The sequence below is a fragment of the Phocoena sinus genome, chromosome 1 (assembly GCF_008692025.1).
Source record: "Phocoena sinus isolate mPhoSin1 chromosome 1, mPhoSin1.pri, whole genome shotgun sequence".
NCBI classification, from domain to species: domain Eukaryota; kingdom Metazoa; phylum Chordata; class Mammalia; order Artiodactyla; family Phocoenidae; genus Phocoena; species Phocoena sinus.
Genome location: NC_045763.1, coordinates 109,212,801 through 109,231,223, shown reverse-complemented (window position 1 = coordinate 109,231,223; position 18,423 = coordinate 109,212,801). Strand labels below are relative to the sequence as shown.

The 18,423-nt window shown below is 48.2% G+C and overlaps 3 non-coding genes across 3 annotated transcripts; 1 reads left to right on the top strand and 2 right to left on the bottom strand.

The window, feature by feature from the left end:
* Positions 1-5,666: 5,666 nt before the first annotated feature.
* Positions 5,667-5,738, bottom strand: TRNAH-GUG. The gene has a single exon. It is a non-coding gene; the product is annotated as a tRNA-His (tRNA).
* A 690-nt stretch (positions 5,739-6,428) lies between these two features.
* TRNAN-GUU lies at positions 6,429-6,502 on the top strand. The gene has a single exon. It is a non-coding gene; the product is annotated as a tRNA-Asn (tRNA).
* A 5,960-nt stretch (positions 6,503-12,462) lies between these two features.
* Positions 12,463-12,535, bottom strand: TRNAV-CAC. The gene has a single exon. It is a non-coding gene; the product is annotated as a tRNA-Val (tRNA).
* Positions 12,536-18,423: the final 5,888 nt, after the last annotated feature.

The following is an 18,423-nucleotide window of genomic DNA, read 5'->3' as shown; positions in this document are numbered from 1 at the left end:
CGGGGTGAGAAGGGGCCACGCACCGAGAGCCGGCATCTCCATTGTCCAAAAGGACTCAGGCGCGTGCAGCAACGGAGACGGCTTGGATGGAAAACCCTTTTAAGCCAGGCTCCAAGGCGCTAAATTGGATTCCGGATCTAAAGCCGAGCAATCCCCGGATGGGCTTTGTCGGTTAACCCATCCCGTCGTGTCCCCAGCTCTCCGTAAAGAGAAACTTCAGTCTCCTGAGCCTTCCCTGAGTTGCAAAAAGTCTGGCCCAAGAATTAATGATTAGAGGAATGAAAACATGCAGAAACAAAGAACAGCAGTCGGGCAGGAGAACTGGTAAGAATTTTCACAATATATCAGTCATATAGCAGAGCCACGGGACCTGTAGTTCCTCCCTGAAGGACATAGATAACACTGTTTGATGCACATTTCCAAGTGGTTTTTACAGAACCCAGATTCCCCACCAGATGGAAACTGCTGACCACAAGCACATAGACCCCAGACCAGTTAGAGCCAGAAGATTGATGATGTTGATTCTTGAAACTTCACCTTGTTACCTCACCATCAACCAGCCAGAGAACTGTGTGGAAGCTGATCACGCACCCTGAGACCCTCTCCCTCACACTGCCTTTAAATACACTGTCCTGAAAGCCATCCAGGATTTGGGATCTTTTGAGCTTTAGCTGCCCGTTCTCCTTGCTCAGACACCTTGCAATAAACGCTGTACTTTACTTACCACTACCTGGTGTCCGTTGATTGGCTTTGCTGTGCGATGGGCCAGAGGACCCGAGTGCCATTTGATAACAGATCTTCCCCCTTACAACCTGCTGCACCTGCAGTTTTCCCACCTTAGTCAATGCCAACTCCATCGTTCTCTATACCCAGGTCAGCGATCTTGGGGTTCTCTCTGATGCCACGGTTTTCCTCAGACCCCACATCCCAGTAGTCAGAAATTCATGTCTTCTCGTCTCTCAAATGTGTGGACATTGAGCTACACGGGGGTTTCTCAACCTGCGCAGCGTTGATATTTTGGACCGGATCATTTTTTGTGGGGGAGGGCTCCGCCTGAGGACCGAAGCATGTTTAGTGACACCCCTGGCTTCTGCTGACTGGATACCAGGTGGAAACTCTCCGTCCCCCTTCTCCCAGTCTTAACAATAAAAAACGTGTCCAGACAAGGCCCAGTGTCACAGAGGCGGCCAGGGATGAGGGTGGGAGCCCAAATCGCCCCGTTTGAGAACCAGAGATGTGCACAGTCGCTCCTGTTCCTGGCCTCTGAACTCATGCAGATGACTCTCCTGATCAGGGCACAGGGGTGGATTTCACCTTGGCCCCCTGCTCATCTAGACGTTAGGACTTAAGACTTTCATGTCTCTCGAGATCGCGGGATTTTCTGCCATGAAGCCTTTTCTTTGGCTCCATCCTCGACATCAGCTTCTTTTGAGCCTGCCCAGGAGAGGCAGCCAGGAAGAAGTCTGAGTCTGCTCAGTGAGGTTCCTCTCCCCGCTTCTGGGACTTCATGCCTCTTTGGATTCAGTCGGCAGAGAAGTTTTAGGGGCCGCTTTATTCCAGCTGCCCTGTGCATCCCCGAGAAGGAGGTGCACGGGGAAGAATAGGGTTTGACTGTGGTGCCTGCCACCTGGGGCTAGCACCTCCACTACCGCCAGTGTAGCCTTCTGGGCTCCCCGTGGTCCCACCAGCCGGGGGTTCCGTACTGGGCCAGGAGGGACACCTAGGGGGAACCAGAGGCCCACTTCAGTACTGTCCACAAGGGACCCCCAAATGGGTCCTGACTGAGAGAGAAAGGCAGTGAATCCTCTCTTACTGGGCAGGCAGAAGAGACATGAAAGGGAAAGTGAAGAAAAATCCTATGAGGCCTCAGGATCTGGAGTCACCATGAAGTTGACCGCCTCTGGAACCGCGTCCTCCCCCTGGCTGGCGAAGGCGAGTGGAGTCCCCTTGTCCAGTCCAGACCAAGTAGACACAGCAGACAATGATGGCCTGGGTACCAGTGAGTAGGCAGTCCCCAATCTTCCCACTTGGGAATACTTGAACTTCCCTAGCCACGAAATCCGTGCATTTCCAGGATGCAACTCAGTGAATTCTTTTTCTCAACTGCTTGAGAAAAGGTGGAAAGGATTTGAGGAAAGGATCGATCGATTGGGTGTGGAGCATATATGAAAACCACTGCAGTAAGGGAAGCAACCATTGTTGAGTGTCTCATTTCTCTCTCAGCCACCCCCTTAAAATTAATTGCACTTTCCCAGGTAGAGTCCCCAGGTTGGACCCATTTTACTTTTAATGCACAGTTGGTGGCGCCTAAGAGGCGTCTAGGAGGTTCACAGATGAATATTTGAAGTATGGAAGTCACTTTTGTTTAAGCATGCATTCCAAAAAGCAACGAACGAATCAAGCTCACCTGTGCCTTATCTACAAAGATGGGAAAGGAGAAGTACCTATAAACGAATGGAAAACGTCATAAAATAGCCTTAAGTGTCTGCTCTTTCCAAAGAAGTCCTTCCCTGGATATGCTCATCAATGTCTTCTCTTTCTCCAAAATCTGACATCCAGGGCCAGACCCTACGATCGCTTTTCAGGATCCAGACTATTATTCCCCTCTCTGTATCTCCGCTTCTTCCTCATTTTCTTTTATTCACACAAAACAAAACAAGATAGAGCTCTCCCTCAGCCTCCAGTTTTCAACATCGCACCCAGCGAACAATTTCGCAAATTAGGTATGCTCAGTGGGACTCTCTCTGCCTAGAAAGAAGAGGAAATGTTAAGCAGCACAAAGCTTTGTACTTCCCACGGTTAGGAATGACGAAAGGAAACTTTCTCTAAGACCAAAGGCCTGAAAAGTGAGCTAACTTCCCGCCGCCCCCTCACCACCACCCCCCGCCCCCGCCCCTGCATCCGAAAATCCCGATTGTTTTGAGTCTTGTAGATCTTTCTGGCACGGTTCAGCTGCCCTACAGGCAACTGGGCGTTTGTTATCCCCAGAGAGTACAATAGAGGCTCTTTGGCCACAAGGGGGCAGCCAGTACATGGGAGGGAGGGCCTGTGTTCCACAAGGAAATGAGAAGTATGATGTGATGGCATGCATATCTTGACCTGGGGGATGGTTACCTGAGTTATTACATGTTGCAAAATGTATCGCTCTGTGTGGAAAAGAACAGAATGGGGAGACTTGCACTACCTCACCTTAAGAGTTACTGTGACCGCCCCCCACAACACAGACTAGCAGGGTGCAAGTGGCATCAGGGTATGCAACTGGAAAATGGACTGAGTTCAGAGACTTGAAACCGACCCATAGCTCAATTAGTGAATGAGTTTTCAAGAAAAGCAGTTCAATGGGGAAAGGAAATAGGTTCCATATTCAGAGGGGGGGCAGCTGTATTTCTATCTCACACTACACACAAAAGTCAATCTGAAGTGCATCATAGACCAAGACATAAAAGTTAAAGGTATAAGGCATTTTGAGGATACTTCGTGATTTGGCGGTAGGCAAAGATTTACTAACCAGGACCCAAAGAATGTATAAAACAAAGACAAGTGATAAATTAGTGTTCATCAACGTTAGCCGTATCTTCTCATCCAAGGAGGCCACTAAAATGGAAAAGCAAGCTAGAGACAGGGAGAGAATATTCACAACACATAGCTGACTACCCTCACTGCCTGTCATTATAATGTATAATGAGCTCCTCCAACCCAGTAACAAGTTTTTCCAAGATCAAAAACCCCACCTTTTTTCTGATGGGTTAAAAAATATGCATAGATACTTCAGAAAAGAAGATATGCACATGGCCAAAAAAGCATACCAGGAGTCCTCAATATTTTTAGCTGTCACAGAAACGGACATTAAAACCATGTTGAGATACCACTACTCTTAGTAGCGTGGCTAACATTATAAGGAGAGGAAACACCAACAATCTTGGCAAAGATGTGGAATAACCACAACCGTCATATTTTTGGTGGTAACATAAAATGGTACAACTGCTTTGGAAAAGGCTTTGGTGGTTTTTATGAAGTGGAGCATATACTACTCCCTGGTACCAGCTATTCTTCACCGAGAGAAATGAAAACCTACGTCCACAAGATCTCTTGTGGAAAGACTCTTCAAAGCAGCTTTATTCACAATAGCCAATACTGGATACAGCTCAAATACTTATTATCGAGTGAATGGTAAACAGACTGTGCTATGTTGCTGCCATGAACTCAGCAATGAAAGAGGAATGACATCTGCTTTACTCAACAATGGATAAAGTCAGAGACGTTGTGCAAAGATGAAGAGGTGTGCAGGCAAGAGTGTGTGCACTATGATCCCATTTCCATGACATTCTAGAAGAGGCAAAGGTAAAGTGAAAGGAGTCTGGACAGTGACTGTTAACAAATAAAACAGAGGACAATGCCAATGATTTTAATGATTCTGCGTGACTGACTGCGTAGTCACTAAGTCCAGGCAATGGGACAACAGCAGCATGATGTGGAGTTCCCTCTTGTTGGTCCAATCTGGTGGATGAAAATGTCGAGGCACCGTCAAAGTTCAGATATAGCAGACGTTAAACCGGTGATCAGCGAAACAGTAATTAGTGAAGGTTTACCGTGCACAAAAAGGTTTACTGTTCAGGAACTGGGAGCACTCCAACGGAATATGGAAGGAGGCTCAGAGGTGCTACACTGTTAGAAAGCAACTTATCTCATGAGGGGGCAGTGGCTGTTTTGTCCTTCGCAGTGACTGGTTACAACATTAGAGTTTTCCTCGTGATAGGGAATTGGTTAAAAGTGGTTACCTCCCATTAATTTTGGCCAACAGTTTTAGGCTTTGTTTATGATTTTCAGACGCATAAACAAGAAGTGGCCCAAGGTGAGTTTCACTTGTTTTGCAAAATAAGCTAAATGAGCTCTTCCTTGTATGACTAAACGGGTTTGTCTGCTCAGGGAAGTTTCAAGTGTGATCTCCATTTGTGTCTGATTTTTACTAATTCTCCGCTTTTGGTCATGCTCTCAGTCTAACGGTACTCTCGGGTACCAGCATTGATGCAGTCAGGCAGAAGAATCACACATATTCGCTGGTGTCCACTAGCTGGGTCGTCAGGGCGGAGGGTGCTGTAGTCACCGTTATCATCATTTGTGTGGTGACTGTTAAGGTCTTCCAGTTGTCCAATCCTGATGGATACCATTTGTCTTTTGAGTGGCTGCTGACAGGCACTTGAAATCCTTGAGACTATAGAAAGGCACTAGAGAGGTTACTTCGGTGACTCTAAAGGGAACAATAGCCAAGGATTGAAAAAGTCCTCGGAGCAGAGGTTCCCAGGAGCCAAGATTAAACCAGCAAAACAGGTCTAGGCAGGGGGAGTCGCCTATCTGATACAATTTTTTATCTGGTCTTTAAGATCCTGCAGATTTTGAGTAACACAGAAACAACATTTTTCACCAGTTACAGCACAGAAGGCTCCTTGCCGGGCTTCCCTATTTTGGAGCAGGACGGAGGAGAAACCACTGCCCTGGGTTTCCTTCTGCTCAGAAACGAGGTGAGTGCCCTGGGTGGGGTTTCCTTCCCTTCTCCTGACCTGCCGCCAGGTGGCCTGGGGAAAGCAGTGCTCTCTGGCCCCCAGGCCGGTGCAAGTTTCAAGACAAAGTAAAACGGGAGCCGCCGTGCCGCGTGAGACAGAGGAGGGTGCCATGACTCGGATTCGAACCGAGGTTGCTGCGGCCACAACGCAGAGTACTAACCACTATACGATCACGGCGCGCCACGGTCCCTGCGGCCGCAGGGATTCTTGCTCTTACGATGTTGACGTAAAATCATTCCAATCACTGCGCTGTGCCTGGACAAATGTCGGTGTTCATAGTCTTCTCTCATGCCCGCTCTCCGTTTTCCACTCCCTTCCTCTCAATTCTGGTACATGATGATCAAAACAAACCAAACCAAACCAAAACCCAATTCTCATCTCCCCAAATCCGGCACGTGCCTCTGCACAGGCCTCCTGGGAAGTCAAGTTGTCCTCGTGCCCACCTCGCCGGCTTCTTTCCCGCCTCTTCGCGTTTGCCCCTTTGGACCAACCCTCCGCAGCCCCTGGTTCCGGCTCGCGCCCCAGCGACCGCGGCCGAACGGAGGGCGGGCGGCGCGCGCGGAGCGAATGGGGAGTCGTCACGGAGCCAAACCTGGCCTTCATCTTCCCTCGGGGACCCCTCGGCTCGGGTCCGGGGGCGTTTCCGGGTCGCTGGCATCTGCGGCGGGGACACTCGGCTGCCCTTCTGCCTTCGGAATCGCCCGACGCTCGGCTTTTCCACGGGAAGAACGCACTGCGTCGACTCCACGTCTGCGGTTGTCCTAGGCTTTGGAGCCGGCGTCGCTGTCCTGCGAAAGGCGAGCGACTCCGCTTGGCGCGGATGCGGTGTTTGATCTCTATGGGGTGAGAGGGGACTGTTGTCGGTCCGTCCCTGTGGCGCAATCGGTTAGCGCGTTCGGCTGTTAACCGAAAGGTTGGTGGTTCGAGCCCACCCGGGGACGCCATTCTTCCGCTTCTTTTAGAAAGTAAAGGCTTCGTGGTTCCTTCTGCTCTGCACATCCTCTCCCGTAAGGGTCGTAAAAGGGTCCTCCTCCACTACTACCCTCCTGTCCCCCGTTTCGTGTTCACAACACGAGGACATGAGGTGTGATCGGAAGAAGTCGTCTGGAAATCCTCGAAAGAATACGGCTGTCTTCGTTACTTTCTGAATTCCTTTTCACGATGGACTTTCTTCCGTCCGTACTTGCACGTACTAGTATTTATTTAACCCTTTCCATATACTTTTGAAATTAAGTTGGTTCTACGATTTCACGGTTACAAATAATGCTGCAGTCATCCTTCTTGTACAGGTATCTTTGGCCCCTTGTACAAGGTCTTCCTAGAGGGAAGAGTCCTGGAGAAGCAGTTGCTCGATCACATAGTGCTGACATGGTTCGTATGCTTCCAGTTCCGCTCCTTTGCTGGCTTATTAGGTCTCACTCTTTCTTTTCTTATTTTAGCGACTGCTTGAGGCTTTATAACAGACTTCTGTAACTTACCACAGTCTGCCTTCAAGCGATGCCACACCTCTTGGCATTTCTTCCCTGCCGGCCATTGTGCTATTGTCATCATGCATCTTACTTTGCATGTGTCCTAAACCCCACAATCCACCGTTATTACTTCAGAAAAATCGGTCCCATGTTTCTAAAGAGACTTAAATAATAAGAAAAATCTTACGTATTTTCCCAGGCAGATACCTTTTCTGTTGTCCTTTGCCCCTTTGTGTCCCTCCAGATTTCCATCTGGTGTCAGTGGACTCCTTTAACATTCCTTATAGTGTGGGTCAGCGGGTGATGAATTCTTTCAGCATTTGTATGTCTGTAGATGTCATTATTCACTTTCATTTTTGAAAGACATTTCTTGGGGTGGAGGCATAGAATTCCATGTTCTTTAAAGATGTTCCTCCACTGTCTTCTCACTGCTCCTGATGAGAAATCTGACATAGTCTTTAGTTTTGTTTTAAGTATATACTGTGTCTTTTCCCTCTGCTGTGAAGATATTGTTCTGTTTCAAAGGAGTCATGCACAGTTTAATTACGATGCGGCTAAGTGTGGTTTGCTTCGTGTTTCTTGCACTCATAGTGTTCATTTGGCTCTTTGGAAATTTTTCTGTCAGTGTTTCTTCAAAAATTGTTCCTTCTCTTCTGGTCTTTCCAGGGGCTCCAAATTACTCCTATATTGGGCCTTTTAAACATACCTTACCAGTCAGTGATGCTATGTTCATTAAAAAACTTTTTTTGTATGTAGTTTCATTTTAGGATACCGTCAGTCGTTCATGGCTTTGTGTTCCCTGATCCTTTTTTTTCCTTTTTTTTTAAATTCCCCCTGCAATGTCTAATCTGCTATTAATTCTATCAGGTGAATTACATAATATCAGATGTTATCATTTCCATGTCTACAGTTTGACTCTGGCCATCTGTATATGTTCTACATTTCTACTTAACTCTTGGGACATATGCGACACAGTCATAATAACTGTCTTAACGAACGTCCTCTCTGCTAATTTTAGCATCATGTCAGTTGTGGCTCAGTTTTGATTTATTAGTCTCCTCCTCACACCTCATGTTTTCCTGCCTCTTTGCATGCCTGGCGTTCTTTGATTGGATGCCAGACACTGTCAGTTTCCCTTCTTGGGCACTGGCTGTTATGGTATTCCTCTAAATCTTCTTGAGTTTTGTTCTGGGGTACAGTTAAGCGACTTGTTAACAGCTGGATCCCTTTGGATCTTGCTTTCATGATTTTTGGGGTCTGTCATTCTAGGGCTCATTATTTCCACTACTGAAACAAGAATTTCCTGAATGTCCTTCCCAATGACCCCTGAATTATGAGTAGTCCAAGTCCAGTCTGGCTGGGGGAAGCGAGTACAATTGCCTGTCCTGTGTGAGCACCAGGCACTGTTCCATGATCTTTTTAATAGTTTCTTTCCTTGGCCTCAGGCCGTTTCTTCAGAAGCATACCCCAATCATTACTCTGCGGAGTGCTCCAGGGAGACACGTTCATAACCCTGGATTCTCTGTCTATCTCTCTTATCACTGGATCTTTGTCCTGTGAACTCTCGCTTCCTTGCTGTCCTACCAACACTCAGCTTCATCTCCACCATCCAAGCAGTTGGCCTCAGATGCCCCTACCGGTGCCCACCCAGCCTGGAAATGCTCTGAAAGCAGTAAGCTGGGCCAGTGGCAGGCCTCACCTTGTTTGTGTCTCATCTCTCAGGGGTTGCTGTCCTTTGCTGCCTGGTTTACAGTATCTGGAAAACTGGTATTTCATGTCTTTTATCTTTTTCATTTCTTGGGGATGGTGGTTTGGGCGGCGGTGAGATTTCAGGCAGGAGGTAAATCTGATTCCTATCACTCCACCTTTGCCAGAAGCTGAAGGCATTCTTTATGTGTTCCTAGCTTGACTTCATTAGGAGGCGGGCCGATTTGTATCCCAATGTATTTTTCTAACTCAGCGTAAGAGCCTTTTCTTCATACTCTTGCCATCACAACAAAGTTTCTGCATTGCTAACTGACACATCACAAGCAGAGTGGTGCCCTCCTGACTCACGTAAGCCAGAGGTACAGTAGAAGGACGATGTGGGCACTACCCAGAGATACCCTATCGCATACGTTCAGCACCTAAACTACCAAGATGTTTAGAAGGTCTTCCAACAACTGTAATTGTTTTCGGTGGTGACCTACTTAATGGGGTCCAGAGTAGACTGGCGAGAATGACCCCAGATATCTTCCTGTCAAGCAGCTTATGGACTGGAGTGGGGAGAAGCCACTGGTCCCAGACATTTCTTCCTCTTCCCTTATCTTCTGAATTGTATTTTTGCTTTCGTTGGATGCACACAATCTAATGACTGGCCTCCCTGCTATATCACCAGCGTGCATGAACGTGACTGTGACTGTCTCTATATGATTCCTGGACAGTGTTGGGCTATTTCTACAAAAATTATCCTATTTGAGACAAACTGTTGGAACCACAGGATCTTGCTCCTGGTAATGCATCTTGTGCAGACCTGGGTTCTTAGTGTTTTTGCCTTCCCTTCCCTTCCCATGGTTGTTCTCTTGAATCTCATGAGCAAAAAACCGAGCTCTTCAGCTTGTACATGCTACATGTGATAGGACATTTTCTCCCCACCCCCCTTCATCTCACTCACTCTCTGTCTTTGTGTGCCTGTGTCTCTCTGTCTCTCTCTGTCCCTCACACTCCAGGCTGCCCCCAATCTTACCCACTGTCTTCTGCTGTTCAGCGGGTCAGGACCTTGCATTAGAATGCCTTCAATCGCCAGGCTCTTAATTCGGTGCTTATGAGGTGCCAGGCCCCTTTCCAGGAGAGATGTTGAACTGTGAACAAACCCAAAGTCCCTGCGCCACTGCACCTGCACCTGAGGCATCAAAAAGGGGCAGCCCAGTGGGAACACAGTCAGGCTCGTCCACCTGCCAGAGCCTAAGGGCAGGAGCAGTGCGTGAAACAGGGGAAGCATAGGAAGGAATGGGAAAATGGATGACTTCATTTCTAGAAGGCAGGTGACCAAGAACCAGGAATTTAAAAAATAATAATAGTAAACAAACACCTCAGGAACACAGCAGGTCTCCAGTGACAGCTCCTTACTTCCTGGAGCACTCATGCCATGGGTTTTACACTTCCTCAGGTGACGTGATGGCTGCATTCACCACCATCCCCTAAAGATCCCCACAACTCCTCCTAACCTGTGAAACTTTGACCACTCTGCAGTCTATAAAAATATGCGACTGCATTATACCGAGTTGGACAGTGTTTTGTTTTTCCTGTCTTAATTAGATATTCTCCAGGCAAAGATTATATAGTAATTAACTCAATTTCATATCAGCCAGAGAACTTAAAGGAAACAATAGATCTTAAAATGGCAACTCGAACCGAATCCTAATAGAAAAATGCATGTTAGAATGATATATTGGGTGATGCCTAAAACGGTTTACCCCCAAATTGTAACTGACATAATTAAGTCGCTATAATTTTACAGAATTCTGCGACGTAATCTTTATTTAAAAGATATTCTAGGGCACATGTATTTTACTGGAACACATAGTCCTAAATTTTACGAACTTCAATCGCTATTGGAATTAAACTTTGCTTATTGGATCAGTAAAACCAGAAGAGGAAATTTAGGCCGTTCAGTGTCATGAGCATTTTGAAGAGAAAATAAATCCAAGACGTGTACACGCTAGAATACTGTGCCAGCAATGCTTTCCACATCATTAGAAAATCCGGAAGACAACATAAAGTAGTGTTTAGACAGAAGTTCTTAAACTCTTGTGATGCACACAAAATTGTCTACCCTTGCAGACAGTTCTGGGAAGCTCTTGAGAACTTTCCCCCTCCCTTTAACGCAGTTCCCACCTGCTCCCTTCATCCTCCCACCACAGGGAAGATCCTTCACCTTTCTGCCCCCTGCAGGGCCCGGGGAGCCAGGCAACAGCCAAGGGGCAGCTGCACTTCCCTGAAGGGCCTTTCCCGAGGTAGGCAGTTCCAGCGCTCAGGCTGACCCAAGACGCCACTGCCCGCCAAGGCAACCGGGAGGAGACCGGAGGGCAGCCGGTGCGGGGGGATTCCTAGTAGCACAGAACGTGCCTGGCCTGCACTTGGGGGAGAGCCGAATCAAACACCGCCTGAAGCTTCTCTACAAGCCTGGAGCGAACACATTCCAGGTTCCTCCAAAGGCGTCGCAGTTCATATATATGGAGGGAGAGTGAGAAAGCAAACGTGGGAAAATGTTAACTCTGCGCGGTTAGGTCCAGAATATACGTTTGTATTTCAAGTGTTCTGTATGTTTCAAATGTCTTAGTGAGTTTTTGGAACTCAAATCGCAGGTTGTCTTTGGAAGAAAACTCTGTGAAACCATCAGGTTTCTGAGATGAAGGAGGAAAAGAGAGTCGGATTCTTCTTGCACGAAAGGAGGTTTCCCTGAGCGGGAATCGAACCCGGCCGCGGCCGTGAAAGCGCCGAATCCTAGGCACTAGACCACCAGGGAGCCGCGCAGGAGACAGATTCTCAAATTTGGCCCCTCCACTTGAAAACTGTGACAGTAAATGTTGAATTTCTGAGAAGGGCCGAGCAGAAAAGAAGGCGATTCCCAGCGCCCCATAGGCTGAACGCGGTAGTGCGCGGCGCCCAAGTCGCTGCCCCGCTGCCCATCACCCTTCAGCTCTCCCGACCTGGGCGACTCTGGACTCTGAGGTCAGGCCACAAGGTAACTGGCTGGGTTTCATCCTAGTCTAACTTTAGCTCTACGTGCGGCCGACGCAAGGACATGCTCTCTTTCTGAACCTCAGTTTCCTTTTAAATTAGGGGCCCATTTGGGCTCTCAGCGGGTGATGAGCGGATCCATCTACTTCGTGATCTGTGACCCGGCTATGGGAGGGTCCCCTGATAACTGCACGTTACCGGCTCCTTTTCCTCCCCGACCCGCTCAGTCCGTGGAGCGTGACATTCTTCATCCACGTGTCTTTGGGTCGAGCACCCGGGGCGGCGTCGGGTTCGTGCTCTTTTGGCCTGTCACGCGGCGTGCTCCGCGCGTGTGCTGAGGTGTGGGAAAGCCAAGGGTGCTTCGCAGGAGTGAACTCCTTGGTTTTCAGACACGATAGGTGTCAGCGTGTAGAGGAGATATAGGCGCCAGCTTAGGAGGAGAGGGGATTTCCGGATGTAAAAATGAGCCGAAGTCAGCCTTGTCCTTTGCGCACTTGGGTCAGCTGGCTGTGGCCTGGACTCCGCAGTGACTCAGAGCGGAGAAAGGAGGGCTGGCTCCTAGCGCTGAGCAGGCTCTCAGGCAGCAACGGAACTCCTGGCCTGTACCTTGGGGATGGAAAATGCAGCTGCGCCCGCTGCCTCAGCCCCTGCCTTTCGCCCGTTTTGCTTTTTTGAAAGGGAAGGTAAAAGTTACGGAAAGGAAGAACGTTTGTTTCCACCCGGTTTCGAAACGGGGACCTTTCGCGTGTGAGGCGAACGTGATAACCACTACACTATGGAAACGGTGCTGAGGGCCATCAGCTGCATCCATGAAAACCATAGGTCCTGCCACCAGTATCATGATCACCAACATTTTAAAGTGAACAATAAACCGGGAAGCACCAGCGACCCCTCAACCGAAAAGACTGAACTCCTGAGAGGCCCTCGCTTAACTTCGGGATCCCGCATCCAACGCAGTGTCTCCAGTTCTACAACTAAGCACCGGAGAGCAGGAGTCGCCCCCGCTGACTCGCCAGCTCCTGGAATTTCCACTGGTTCTTTAAAATAGATTCTCTACCGTTGGTGAAAAAGACTGATCCTGTCATCTATTTTCTGAACAGTTAAAACATATCACTTTAGCTTCCTACCTGTTAACTTCAATATCTCAATCATCTGTTGAGTCAACGTCCACGTTTCCTTGCTTCTGTTCCTTTATAATCCTAGAATATTGTGACTGAAGGGTGAACCTGTTGCGTGAAAAGTGATAGATAGAGTCATGATGCTATCTTTCTCTGAAGACTGTGCACCCTCTCCCCCAGCAGGCAGCAGAGGGGAAGATCACCTCAATCCAGTCCTTGACTGCACTGATTTGCAGGGAAGTCTCAGTCCACGGCTAGTTTTCTCACAGTGCCATGCTCTAGACGGCTAGGGCTCCCACCTGAGACCCTGAGGTGTTTCCTTGGGTCCTGCCCCTTGAGGAATTCTGAACTTCCATTTTTATCTCCTTCGTACCATGATACTGGTGGAAATTCCACTCTCTTTCAGCCACACTCTGCTTTCCCTCATAGTGTCATACATGCACATGGCTTAATTTGCAAATGTCTTAAGGGGAAATCCTGAAGCAAGGATCCAACACACTCATCAAGCCACTCCAGGATATTGGCTCCTTAAGTCTGAATATGTGGACAGCCCACATTACTTTCTTTCTTCTTTTTCTTCTTCTGATCTCCCTTCCCTTCTTCCTGCCCCATCTTCTCCTCCTCTCTTTCCCCCTCCCCTCCCCTCCTCCACCCCTTTCTTCCTCGCCCTCCTCCTCCTCCTTTTATTTGATTGCCAGATTTGTGACACTACTTAGAGTGTTGCTGTTTTCCCTGACCCTCAGCAGCTACCCTGTCCCCAGCTTCCCAGTCGCTTGTGCCTTGCCAAGAACTGGCAAGTGCGCTAAGAGGAAAAGGTAGAGAATCAGTTTCATTCCAATAAGCTTCTCTCTCTCTCTCTCTCTCTCTTTCTCTCTCTCTCGCTGATCCTGGGGGTCCTAGTTGCATAGGTACTTCTCCAACGACCTCAAACAGAATTTCTTTAAGCCAGCGTTTATTTGGTTGTTTTCAGGGTCAGTGCTGCTTTGCTACAAGCACTGCACTATAACCGAGAGAGGAAATCTTCTACAACTTCCAGATAAATTATATTTCCCTCCTTTATTTCTTATAAACAAAACAAACAAACAAAAGCAACCAAAAAGACTGGGTCACTGGTACACACTTGGACTTTTCTTATAATACTTAACTGACTGTATATTGAAATTTCTTGCTGGAAGCATGTGCAAAATATTGTCTACCGTGAGCTGAACAATCATCATGCCTGTCCAAGGTCCAAGAAACTGATGAAGTTGGATCCAGTCCCCCACTTTAGTTAGATCACCACTTAGATCAACATCAAAACCAAACACTTTTCCAGAATCAGGTCACTAATATGAGGCAGAAGAGATCAGTTAAACCATTAAACACTAATTTATCTGGGGAATGTTGAAAGTCAGCAGTGGTACAGTTAGAAGTGGAAATAATACCAGATTTCTCGGAGATTCACTGTGGGTCCAGCACTGTTCCTCGGGGCTCTACTGTGCAAGAACTTATTAAGTCCACATAACAACCCATCTGGTTGCCATCAAGTGCTGCCCATCTGGGGAGGCGGAGGGGCTGCTTATTCGCTGGCGGCCTGGCCAAGGTTGTCTGCAATGGCGCCAACTGCTCAGGGAACTCGACTCACCTTCACCAGCGCCAGGAGGACAGGGTCCCTGCGGACGCCGCCCTCATCTTCAGGGTGCGTTTAGATGAGGAATTCGCATAGGATTTCTTCTCTTCCCTTAATCTGTTTCCACCTCTCCCTCTGTCTCTTCAAGACCGTTTTTGGATCCTGAGTGGACAGGACTTAAAGGAGAGGCTGCCCTTCTACTACCTGTGTCTTCCTGCCCGGACGTTACTGCCCGCGAGGGAGAACGAGAGGAGCCGGAAGGGCAGCGGGTGCCCGAGAACCACAAAGTCGCCGTGTGCGCCCGCGCGCACCGCGCCTCTGCGTCTCGCGGGCCGCGGGCCGCTGGCCAATGAACCCACGCCGCCCGAGGCTTCTCCGCCGGCGCCACGCGAGGTGTGGGGCTCCCGACTCGGGGAGAGGGGCCCCGCTGAGGCGGCCCGGCCCTGCCCCCGGCCCTCGAGGACAGGCCCGGAAGAGGTCGATTTGGACCGGCGGAGCCAAGAAAAGTCTCAAGCGCGGCCCAGCCCCACGCTCCCGAGGTTAAAGGTCTCAAGCCCTGAACCCTTGGCTGACCGAGGGTCGCGAGTCGAATCGATCTCCACGCCTTTCTCAGGAGAGTCGAGGGCCAAAATCAGACCAAGAAAAGTATGTGTGGATCAAAGTGCTCAATTAATGAAAGAAAAAATACGATTTTCTGACAAATTGGAAGTGTGGTGTGAGAGAAAGACCGGCGTAAAAGAGATGTGTGTTTGGCCTGAGCATACGGATCATCACCTAAGGCGGGAAAGCTGCAATTGCTGCAGGTTTTAGGGGAAAGACCCGGAGTTTCGTTCAGAGCCCTGGGGCCTTCCTTGAAAGCCTTTTCCACCCAGGCCGTCCCCCTTCCCACATCCGTCGTCCTTTATGATACTGGAGATCCTGGGTCTCACTCTGGGAGCCTCCCGTCCCCTGCCTCCTTTTTTGGAAGACAAAATTCCAAAGGTTTGCACCACTCGAATGTTTGCTTTCCAGCTATCGGTCAAGGTCCTGAAAGCATCTGGACCACACTCATCAAAGGAGTAACTGACCAACAGCAGTCCTCTGACGTGCCTGAACTTCTGACTTCTGAATTCATTCAACTCAGTTCTCTGGCAGCTGGGATGGAGTCCCCTAAAGAGCCCTCTAGGGAAACTCGCTAGAGGAACGTTACGGAACTTAGGCGTGGGGAATTCTTAGTAGTCAAGTCTCAGAGGTGTCATTGGAGCACCCTGGCCTTTGTACAGGCACAGCTTTGGATTCCAGAGCCCAGGTGGGAATTTGTAGCCTTGAGGAGGAACTGGATCCTAGTTGCAGTTCTGGTCCACACCACGCTCCCAAACCACAAGGGCTCTCAGTGCAGTTGGGAGCGGTGGTGTCCCCAAGTCCAGGTGTGGTGGTTGCAGAACGTGAACTATTGGGAGTGTTATGAGCTTGCACCCAACCTTGAATTTAGAACATCCGTAGTCCAATGGCAGTATCTGCGGTTTCATGTGCAGGACCCCGTGTTGACTCCTGGCCAAGGTATGTGTGCACAGGTAAGTCTGCTCCATGCAGAGACCTAGCAGCCAGGAGCAATGATGCTGTCAACTGAAGAAACTGTGGAGAACCCAGCCGTGATTTTGGAATAAAAGATATTCAAGAGTTCGTCTAAACAGTAGCTTGGCAACCTTGGGGGCCAGGCTGTGATCCTGGAGGGATTAGTGCTTGGCCTGAGGTGAAACAACCGCTGCTCCAGGTTGTATATTCCATGGGAAGTCGGTTCTGGGGTCTTTCTGTAGTGTAGAACATTTGGAAATAATCTCCTTGGCATATTCACCTACACCTCTGGCTGATCTAGACAAAGCATCCTCAGGTCACTGTTTAACCCTGATTTGCAAGCTGGCCCTTGGGCTGGTCACCAGTAGCTTCTCAATGTGCTGTAGGGATGAAGGAAGTGAACCTCCAGGAAGGAGAGTAGCCCTGGGGTGGGACATATCCATCCAAAAGTGGTTGAGATGTTAGAGGCCATGGCCTCAGGGCTGCACAGAAGGGCAAGGCTTGAATGTACTAATCTATTTATTGCTGACAGGAAGCTTGAGGAAGGTACTGGGCTTTCCAGGTGAGTGGTGTTCAGAGTCTAGATGTATCAGGAGCCTGTGGCTTCCAAGCACACCAGGAGCCTGTGCTCAGCACCCCGCCCTCAACAGTGTCATTGGCTCCAGACAGCCATACACACGTGAGAGAAGAGAAGAGGCTGAACAAAGCCCTGGCACTTGTGTCCCCGAATTTCGACAGATGCAGTAACCTGAAAGAAGACAAGGGTGGTCAGAGGCAGTGGGAATCCGTCTGAATCTGTACAGCATGCATTATAAAGGCATGTTTAAATTTTTCAGTGAATGTATGTAGGTAGCAGTAATTATGAAGCTGTAGAACTGAGGAATTTGTTTCTTTGCCTGTGGCTGCCCCAACCTTCAAAGCTAGCAAAGCCTCACTGAATCCCTCACAAGCTTGGACTCTCTCCAACTCCCTAGTTCTGACCTCTTGACCCAGATTTAAAGGGTTCCTGTGATTAGATCAGTCCACCTGGATAATCTCCCCATTTTAAGGTCAACTGTATTACCTCTGCGAAGTGCCTTTTGCCATGTAATGTAATATAATTCAGCAAATAATAGCCATAAAGAAGCTGGAGTGGCTATACTAACACCAGACAAAATAGATAGGAGACTTTACAATAATAAAATGTCACCAGCGATAAAGAGTGATATTTTATAACAATAAAAGGGTTAATCCATCAGGATGATGTAATAGATTTAAACACAGTGCATCTAACAGAGTCCCAAAATACATGAAGCAAAAACTGACAGAATCAAAGGGAGAAACAGACAATTCAACAATAATTATTGGAGACTTCAATACCACACTTTCAGCAGTGGATAGAACAACCAGGCAGAAGAGCAGAAGGAGACAGAAGATTTAAATAATATGACCTAACAGACACCTATAGACACTCCACCCAACAAGAGCAGAATAGAATTTCTCTCAAATGCACTGAGAACATTCTCCAGGAGACTAGACACTAGGACATAAAGTAAGCTAAAATACATTTAAAGGGATTGAAGTCATATACAATTTGGGACATCTCACACACCAATACTACAGCCTAGAAGCAGGGTGGCTAGCGGGTTGGGTAGTCTGTCCTCCTTCCTTCACTTTGTCATGAATGTTCAGTAGAACTTATGGAGGTGGCCGTGGTCCCACATGTGTAGGCCATCAGCCTGGAAAAGGTAGGCAGCTGAAGAGAAGAGATAGATATTTCAGGGGAGTTGCCCTAGGCTCAGGCTCACAAAACCAGGGACGAATTGATACCTAGGAAGTAAGCAGAGGTCAGGAGATCACTTTCTGTCCTGTCTGGCTGTGCCTCTCTTTAAAACCTCAGCTTCTATGTCACTAGATCCCACTGCTCAGGAGTGCTGTGGTCACCACCAACAACCATAGACCCATGATCTTGATGTTTACTACGCTCTGGCTGAGAATACAACCACAGGTCAATAGCTTTGGGTCAACACAAACTATCAGTCAGAGTTCTATGAACAACTGCTCTGGGCATAAGGAACAGCATTCATTTCCAAGTCATCCCAAATTAGGTGGCTACTGCATGTTTTCAAAGAAACATAAAAAAAGTATTTCAGTGACTTTGACAAGTTGGAAAGAAACCCTGTGGCGCTAGGATGACATTTACAAGTGACAAGCGCGACAACTTATATACAGATTAAAACACAAAGCAACCTACAGGAGAAGAAGAGCGTGGGACTGGAGGCAGGGAGGTCAAACCTGATTTCAAGTTTAATGAGAAGCCTCCATGCTTCCCTAGTGAGTGAAAAGAAGCCACCATAACATTGGTCTCCAGCAAGAAGGTAAATAAAAAATAAATAAATAAATAAATAAAT